The sequence below is a fragment of the Triticum dicoccoides genome, chromosome 5B, assembly GCF_002162155.2.
Source record: "Triticum dicoccoides isolate Atlit2015 ecotype Zavitan chromosome 5B, WEW_v2.0, whole genome shotgun sequence".
NCBI lineage: Eukaryota > Viridiplantae > Streptophyta > Magnoliopsida > Poales > Poaceae > Triticum > Triticum dicoccoides.
Window position 1 is genome coordinate 322,517,537 of NC_041389.1, and position 9,943 is coordinate 322,527,479.

Here is a 9,943-nt window from a genome sequence, read left to right on the forward strand (position 1 = left end):
GATCGCGTGGCCGAAAACCGCACCTCTTTTGGAGCTTCCTAGCTCCATCTACCTATAAAAGAGCATCCCTCCCCGAAATTTCGGATCATTTCGCGGATGAAACCCTAGATCCACTCCTCCCCGCGCCGCCGGACTTGTCCGTCCCGCCGTTGGACGTGTCCAGCGCCGCTGCCTCGTCATCCCGACCAATCAGAGGCCGACACCTCAGCCGGCCACCGCCCTCGTCCAACCCGCGCGCGCCACATGGCACCGCGCCGCCCCACTTCGCCGCCGGCCCGCGGGACCCAGATCGGGCCCGCGCGGGTCCATCTCCTCGCGCCGCCGCCCGGGAGGCGCCGCCTTCGTCCTCCCCGACGCCGTCCTCCGCCCGCCGCCTGTCTCCACCGCGCTTCGACCCCGCCGTACTTCTCCCGTGCCGCCACCTACCAAGCTCCCCGCCGGCCCCGTCTTGCCGCGTCGTCGCCGGATCCGGGCCTTCCCTCGTCGGATCCGCCTCTCCCCATCCCCGCTGCTTCCCGTGCCGCAGCCGGGGAAGCCCCGCCGTCCCTCGCCGGCTTCACCATCGGGCGCCGCCGTCCCTGCCTCCCCGATCCGATCGGGATCGAGGGAGACGAGCCCCTCCTCGTGGGCCTCCGCACCAGCCCAGCTCGCCCGCGCCCCCGCAAGGCCCAGCTCCCCGCGGTCCAGCCTCCCGCGCCTCCAGGCCCAGATTGCCCGCGCCCGAGTGGGCCACCTCCTCCGAACTGGGCCAGATCCATCTCCCACCGGCCTGCTTCCCCAGCGCGAGCGCCCCAAGGCCCAGCTCCAGCCGGCCTCGCCTCGGCCTCCGTCCTCTTCATTTTGGGCCGCGCCTCCAAGGCCCAGGGTGAGCCGCCCCCAATGCCCCCTCGTCTATCTTTTTTTCCTTCGCTGTTGGGCTTCCTCAGATTCGGCCCGTGAAGTATTTTTTTTTCAGCGCCTGAATTTTTCCTATTATTCCTGAGACTGCCAGTTTTACAGTTTAGTCCCCCTAGTTCATGCATTTAATAACTCACTAACCATGCATCAGATTAAAATGTTTTATATATGAAACTTGCTCAGAATTTTGTGCAGATTAATAATATTCAACTTTCATCTATGATTGAGATGCTTAAAATGTTGTTTGCATTAATTTGCTAATATGCCATGCTAAAAAGCTTTATTTCATAACTAAATCACCGTAACTCCGATTTTAATAAATTGTATATGTTAATGGGGTAGAAAAATGTCTAGTTTAACATGGTGCACTCATTTTGCATATTAAACAACTCTAAAATTGTGTTTAGGGTAGAACAGTACCAAATCTAAAATAATGCTATGGGGATTTACCGGAATTGTTGTTTGTTGTTCCCGGCCTCAGTTAAACTTGCCTAGATAGGTAGTTTTGTTGTGCTTCACCTCTTGCCATGTTAACCAACATTTAATGTTGTTGAGTACATAAACAAGATCAAACTAAATACCGTGTCGTGGTGTTTCATCAATATGCAACTCGTTGCGTATTGAGCTCCACTTAATTTGTAGTGTTGTTTGTTGCACTTTGCCATGCCATGTTTCATTAAATCGGACATGCATCATACTCGTTTGTGCATCATGCCATGTTGATGTGTGGGTTGTTTACTATGTTGTGTGCTTCTTTTCCGGTGTTTGCTTCTTCGGGTTGGTTCCGATAACGTCGAGGTTGTGAGGATCCATTCGTCTACGTCCGTTTGTCTTCTTCATGGACTCGTTCTTCTTCCTTGCGGGATTTCAGGCAAGATGATCATACCCTCGAAATCACTACTATCTTTGCTATGCTAGTTTGCTCGCTCTTTTGCTAAGCCATTGCTACGATGCCTACCACTTGCTTGTCAGCCACCCAAATTGCCATGTCAAACCTCTAACCCACCATGTCCTAGCAAACCGTTGATTGGCTATGTTACCGCTTTGCTCAGCCCCTCTTATAGCGTTGTTAGTTGCAGGTGAAGATTGAAGTTTGTTCCTTGTTGGAACATGGAGATATCGTTCCTTGTTGGAACATTTATTTACTTGTTGGGATATCACTATATATCTTATTTTATTAATGCATCTATATACTTGGTAAAGGGTGGAAGGCTCGGCCTTATGCCTGGTGTTTTGTTCCACTCTTGCCGCCCTAGTTTCCGTCATATCGGTGTTATGTTCCCGGATTTTGCGTCCCTTACGCGGTTGGGCTATAATGGGAACCCCTTGACAGTTCGCCTTAAGTAAAGCTTTTCCAGCAATGCCCAACATTGGTTTTACCATTTGCCACCTAGCCTTTTTCCCTTGGGAGTCGCGCATCCCGAGGGTCATCTTTATCTTAACCCCCCCCCCCGGGCCAGTGCTTGTCTAAGTGTTGGTCCGAACTAGAGTCCTGTGCAGCGCCCCCTCGGGGCAACTCGAGGTTTGGTTTTAGTTGTACGGAGCGCTCATCTGAGTGTGCCCTGAGAAAGAGATATGTGCAGCTCCTATCGGGTTTTGTCGGCACATTCGGGCGGTGTTGCTGGTTTAGTTTTACCCTGTCGAAATGTCTTGTTGTACCGGGATACCGAGTCTGATTGGAATGTCTCGGGTGGAGGTCTATTCCTTCGTTGACCGTGAGAGCTTGTGATGGGCTAAGTTGGGACACCCCTGCAGGGTGTTATGGGCAGATGGGAATTTGTTAACGTCCGGTTGTAGAAAACCCGAAGTTGACCTTAATTAAAATACATCAACCGTGTGTGTAACCGTGATGGTCTCTTTCCGGCGGAGTCCGGGAAGTGAACACGGTGTTGGAGTTATGTTTGATGTAGGTTGCTCTAGGATCACTTCTTGATCGCTACTAGCTTCACGACCGTGCCTTGCTTCTCTTCTCGCTCTCTTTTGCGATTGTAGCCACCATATATGCTAGTCGCTTGCTGCTGCTCCACCTCATTACTCCATCCTTCCTATAAGCTTAAATAGTCTTGATCTCGCGGGTGCGAGATTGCTGAGTCCCCGTGGCTCACAGATACTTCCAAAACCAGCTTGCAGGTGCCGTTGAGTCCGTGCAGATGACGCAACCAAGCTCAAGGAGGAGCTCGATGAAGATCTTGCCCTTTGTGTTGTTTCGTTCTAGTTGATCAGTAGTGGAGCCCAGTTGGGGTCGATCGGGGACCTTTGTCGCATTTGGGGTTCTTCTTTTATTTTGGTTCTGTAGTCGGGCCCTGATTGTATTTGGTTGATGTAATGCTTTATTCATGTAATTGTGTGAAGTGGCGATTGTAAGCCAACTATGTATCTCTTTCCCTTATTGTATTACATGGGTTGTGTGAAGATTACCTCACTTGCGACATATGCCTTCAATGTGATTATGCCTCTAAGTCGTGCCTCGACACGTGGGAGATATAGTCGCATCGAGGGTGTTACAAGTTGGTAATCAGAGCCTTCCCCGACCTTAGAAGCCCCATTGCTTGATCGTTTTTAGCGGCCGAGTTGTGTCTAGAAAAATGTTTTGAGTCCTTTAGGAATTATATATCGGAGAGTTTAGGAATTCTTTTTACTCCTCAGTCCCTTCGTCGCTCTGGTAAGGTATCCTGACGTAGAGTTTTGTCTCTTCTCTTCTCAAATTTCACTAAAAAAAATTTAGGATCACGCGGGTATCTTGGAATCGTTCCGATGGTTTTATGATGAGAACATTGTCTTGGTGCCTCCTGTCAGGGGTTTAGTGGAAGTGTCCCGGGGAGTTGAGCTCTGAGGTGTTGTCATCATAATTTTATCGTTGCAATTCTGGTATACCTGAGTTTAGTACGCCGACATCGAAAATCTCTTTTATGCAGTTCGTTGGTGAGATATCCTCGACGCCACCCAGTACTGGGGCGGGAGTTCGGGAGTATCGCCATAACTTGTATAACGAATGCTTTTCGAAGGTTGAGGTAGATGATTTCCGAAGGTTTCTTGGTTATGTGTTGAAGGATGGATACAGCTGGATGTAGGATTTACTAGTTTGGGTGAGATATTATGCTTCCCCTGTATCCCCAACACCTGATTGCATAATCGGAAAATTTCGGGAGTTTCATAGGTGGGAATTCAAGTAGCTCGTAGGATATCTTTCCGACAGATGTATGATATGAAATTGCGGTTCGACGTCTAGTGGTCCGCCTATTCACGGTTGGTTTTACAGTGGTCTCGTTGTGTCTTAAAGAGTCCTTGGCTATGCTGACTCGGGGACGCTTCGTATGTCATGTGCACTGCCTTGTACATGATGGTGCTGTACGATCGAGCCCGTGTAGGCCCCACCACGAAAACTTCGGATGAAATCTCTATCATATGTTTGTTCCGGCTTATTCTGCAAGCCAGTCCTTTGTTTTTGTTTTGAGTTGTGGTATTCGAGTTGCTTCAATGTCAAGTGTTGATTCCATACCTTTCCGAAATGGTGTTCTCATACTCCGATGTGAATACTAATCCGTCATGATAATCGAGATTGTTTTGTCAATCCTTTTTAACCGGTGTGCTTCTCTTCAAGTGGATCTGATCATTTCAATATCTACAAGATCAACTCAAGTCTTCTCAACGGCATTCGTTTCATCCATCTCCAGTTGCCTTTGTTTTTCCCACCCTCCCTCTCTTTGTTTCTTCGAGGACCCAGATTTCTTTATCAAGTATCCTTTTATTCTTGTGAAGTCTCACCATTCTTTTCCGTCAATATTCTTATTCAGTGATTCTCATGAAGATCGTAACGGAGCTTCAAGTTATCATTATTTGTCTTTTCTCTTCTCCGGTGGATTCAAGTCAAGATTTGTCGATTATATCCCCTTTTTCTCGTTTCAAATACCTTCTCTTGACGGTGCTCCTCATATTTATTCATTTCTCGCTATCCTATTGTTCTGGAATGCTCAAGATATCTCAAAGATTCGTGTTTCCACTCTGTTTTCGTTCAAACTCTTTTGAGGATGTGATCTCATTCTAGCCATTTAATTCAACCGGTGCAATCTCTCTCTTTAAATCATTTCAACGGTGCTTCTTTTGAGTGGGCCCTAACCCGCAGGTCTTTTCCCAGGATCTTACCTGGCTCTTCTAATTCTCCCGGAGCTATCCTCAAAAATTCTTTTCGAAGTTGTGACGTAAGAATGAATGGCCGTCAGTCAAATGTCCTCCTCTAAAACCTTTCAAATTCTTTTCATCGTTGGCTAAACCTTTCCATTATTCATTTCGGAGTGCCTCAACAATTCACGGTGGTGTTTCTCGTTGTCATTTGAAGACCGAAGAAGAGTTTCTCCTTAATCTTGCTCTTTTCTCTTCAAGATTCGTGGTTCTAGTTCGAGGCCATCCTCTCATAAGTGTTCTGATTGTGGGAACTCTTTTCACCCATCTGGAGTAATTCAAGAGTCTTCTCAGTTTGATTATCCGGAGCTCATCATCGAAGATTTATTCATTCTCAGTTTGCAGTTATCATTCTCCGATCTTATCGGTGCCTTGTTCAAGTGATCTTTAATCGGCTCGTGCTCTCTTCGTTCTCATGTATCTAGATTTTCTCATGTATCTTCGTTCATTTCACTATTCTTCCCGGTGTTTCTTTGTCTTCCCTTAATTCATTTTCAATTCGTACGATGGTTCGTTCAAGATTTTTTCTTCTTTCTTATCATATCAATTCATTTGTTGTTCCAATCCTACCGGTGGTTCGTTGAAGACCTTCTCAAGTTTATGTTATATCTCTCTTAATCTTTTCTACGAGAATAAGTAATATGCCAAATCCGTTGATTGTCATCAATTTAAATTGGTGAAGGATAAGCATAATGTAATTCTTACTTTTTTTCCATCCAAGTGATTTAATTCCTTATTCCGGAGGTGCATCATATCACATTCTTGGTTTGAGACGCTTTATCTTTTCTTTCCCAAGAGTTCCAAGCTTTCACAATTACATCTCCACGGAGGTCCATCTAAATCATTGCAAGGATTCACCTTGTGTTTTCAACTTCTTTTTCCTTCCGTTGGATCATCTTTTTGTTACCAGAGTTCTTCATGGAGGCTATGCATGATGGTTCATCAAGGATTTATATCACTTCTCCAAGTGTTCATTGAGATTCTTTTCTAAGGAGCTCAAGCATTCTTCATCTTGCTACCCGGAGTGCAATTCTTTCTTCCGAATCTATGAAGGTGGTATTATGTCATTCTTGATAATTTGAGTTCATGTTTCGTGATTCACATGTTGTTAAGAATGAGGTATTTTAAATCCATCAACCTCGTTGTTGGAGTTATCTTGTGTCATATTTCACCTAAAAGCCTTCCATTGGAATGTTGCTATTTGTGGTGCTTGCCAATGATCCAAGTTATCTCTTTATCATCTTGGTGGAAGAAGTGTTCATCTCTTAGTCGATCTAAAGCTAGCAATCGTTTCCGTTAGTGGCCGGTTGTCACCTCATAATTTTGAGATGTTTTCCATAAGCCCACTACAAGCTTATTCGTTTCGTTGTTGGGTTTTCCCAACAACCCCGTTGTAACCTTCTTGGAAGGGTGCTTTCCAAGCTCAATTGTGGCAGAAGTTGCCATTTCCCCCTCCATTCTGTTATTCCAATGACCTATCTTCTATTCTTTCTTCCGGAGGCATTGTGACGTTGCTCTTTTCACTCACCATCTCGTTTCGTGAGGATCGTGTTCTTTTCTTGCTTATCCATTTAACCGGAGTGTCGTGTTTTCATTCGAGTTCTCTAATCTTATCAAGTTTTCCCTCCTTCCTCAACTGGAGAGCTGTCTGAAATCCTTCTTACCCATTGTGCCATTCTTTCAATAGTTCCGGAGGCAGTGTGTTGTTGATTTCATCAAGTAACATCCCATCTTCTCAAGTTCATGTTCTATTCCTTCCATGTTCAACCGGAGTACTGCCCGAATTCTTCCCCTCTCATCTTGTTTTAACCGGAGTGGTTTCGAATTCTATCTTGTCCATTAAACTCTTGATTCATGTCTTTGCAACCTTCAAGTTCTCGTAATGTTCCTTGTTCCTCTTTCTAACGGATTGTTTGCAATCTCGTTCATCTCCTTTGTATTCTTTCTTTCAATTTGTTTAACCTCTCAAGGTTCTTTGGTTTCACTCATTGGTCAAAGAAGCAACTTAGTTTTACCCCTTCTCTTCCTCTTCCATTTCTCTCCGGTGCCATTCTAGATCTCGGGACGAGATCCTCTCGTAGTGGTGGAGTGTTGTAACGCCCCGAGACCGATGTGCCAGGTGTCGTGCAGTTATTCTCTGTTGTTGCGTTGTCATTGCTTGCGTGTCATGCATTGCATATCATGTCATCATGTGCATTGCATTTGCATACGTGTTCGTCTCATGCATCCGAGCATTTTCCCCGTTGTCCGTTTTGCAATCCAGCGCTTCGTTCTCCTCCGGTGGTCATTTCTACATTTCTTTCGTGTGTGGAGATTAAACATTTCCAGATTGGACCGAGTCTTGCCAAGCGGCCTTGGTTTACTACCGGTAGACCGCCTGTCAAGTTTCGTACCATTTGGACTTCGTTTGATACTCCAACGGTTAACCGAGGGACCGAGAAGGCCTCGTGTGTGTTGCAGCCCAACACCCTTCCATTTTGGCCCAAAACCCACCTAACTCTGTTCCATCATCTCGGTCGTTCGATCACGATCGCGTGGCCGAAAACCGCACCTCTTTTGGAGCTTCCTAGCTCCCTCTACCTATAAAAGAGCACCCCTCCCCGAAATTTCGGATCATTTCGCGGATGAAACCCTAGATCCACTCCTCCCCGCGCCGCCGGACTTGTCTGTCCCGCCGTTGGACGTGTCCAGCGCCGCTGCCTCGTCATCCCGACCAATCAGAGGCCGACACCTCAGCCGGCCACCGCCCTCGTCCAACCCGCGCGCGCCACATGGCACCGCGCCGCCCCACTTCGCCGCCGGCCCGCGGGACCCAGATCGGGCCCGCGCGGGTCCATCTCCTCGCGCCGCCGCCCGGGAGGCGCCGCCTTCGTCCTCCCCGACGCCGTCCGCCGCCCGCCACCTGTCTCCACCATGCTTCGACCCCGCCGTACTTCTCCCGTGCCGCCACCTACCAAGCTCCCCGCCGGCCCCGTCTTGCCGCGTCGTCGCCGGATCCGGGCCTTCCCTCGTCGGATCCGCCTCTCCCCATCCCCGCTGCTTCCCGTGCCGCAGCCGGGGAAGCCCCGCCGTCCCTCGCCGGCTTCACAATCGGGCGCCGCCGCCCCTGCCTCCCCGATCCGATCGGGATCGAGGGAGACGAGCCCCTCCTCGTGGGCCTCCGCACCAGCCCAGCTCGCCCGCGCCCCCGCAAGGCCCAGCTCCCCGCGGTCCAGCCTCCCGCGCCTCCAGGCCCAGATCGCCCGCGCCTGAGTGGGCCACCTCCTTCGAACCGGGCCAGATCCATCTCCCACCGGCCTGCTTCCCCAGCGCGAGCGCCCCAAGGCCCAGCTCCAGCCTGCCTCGCCTCGGCCTCCGTCCTCTTCATTTTGGGCCGCGCCTCCAAGGCCCAGGGTGAGCCGCCCCCAACGCCCCCTCCTCTATCTTTTTTTCCTTCGCTGTTGGGCTTCCTCAGATTCGGCCCGTGAAGTATTTTTTTTTCAGCGCCTGAATTTTTCCTATTATTCCTGAGACTGCCAGTTTTACAGTTTAGTCCCCCTAGTTCATGCATTTAATAACTCACTAACCATGCATCGGATTAAAATGTTTTATATATGAAACTTGCTCAGAATTTTGTGTAGATTAATAATATTCAACTTTCATCTATGATTGAGATGCTTAAAATGTTGTTTGCATTAATTTGCTAATATGCCATGCTAAAAAGCTTTATTTCATAACTAAATAACCGTAACTCCGATTTTAATAAATTATATATGTTAATGGGGTAGAAAAATGTCTAGTTTAACATGGTGCGCTCATTTTGCATATTAAACAACTCTAAAATTGTGTTTAGGGCAGAACAGTACCAAATCTAAAATAATGCTATGGGGATTTACCGGAATTGTTGTTTGTTGTTCCCGGCCTCAGTTAAACTTGCCTAGATAGGTAGTTTTGTTGTGCTTCACCTCTTGCCATTATAACCAACATTTAATATTGTTGAGTACATAAACGAGATCAAACTAAATACCGTGTCGTGGTGTTTCATCAATATGCAACTCGTTGCGTATTGAGCTCCACTTAATTTGTAGTGTTGTTTGTTGCACTTTGCCATGCCATGTTTCATTAAATCGGACATGCATCATACTCGTTTGTGCATCATGCCATGTTGATGTGTGGGTTGTTTACTATGTTGTGTGCTTCTTTTCCGGTGTTTGCTTCTTCGGGTTGGTTCCGATAACGTCGAGGTTGTGAGGATCCATTCATCTACGTCCGTCTGTCTTCTTCATGGACTCGTTCTTCTTCCTTGCAGGATTTCAGGCAAGATGATCATACCCTCGAAATCACTACTATCTTTGCTATGCTAGTTTGCTCGCTCTTTTGCTATGCCATTGCTACGATGCCTACCACTTGCTTGTCAGCCACCCAAATTGCCATGTCAAACCTCTAACCCACCATGTCCTAGCAAACCGTTGATTGGCTATGTTACCGCTTTGCTCAGCCCCTCTTATAGAGTTGTTAGTTGCAGGTGAAGATTGAAGTTTGTTCCTTGTTGGAACATGGAGATATCGTTCCTTGTTGGAACATTTATTTACTTGTTGGGATATCACTATATATCTTATTTTATTAATGCATCTATATACTTGGTAAAGGGTGGAAGGCTCGGCCTTATGCCTGGTGTTTTGTTCCACTCTTGCCGCCCCAGTTTCCGTCATATCGGTGTTATGTTCCCGGATTTTGCGTCCCTTACGCGGTTGGGCTATAATGGGAACCCCTTGACAGTTCGCCTTAAGTAAAGCTTTTCCAGCAATGCCCAACATTGGTTTTACCATTTGCCACCTAGCCTTTTTCCCTTGGGAGTCGCGCATCCCGAGGGTCATCTTTATCTTAA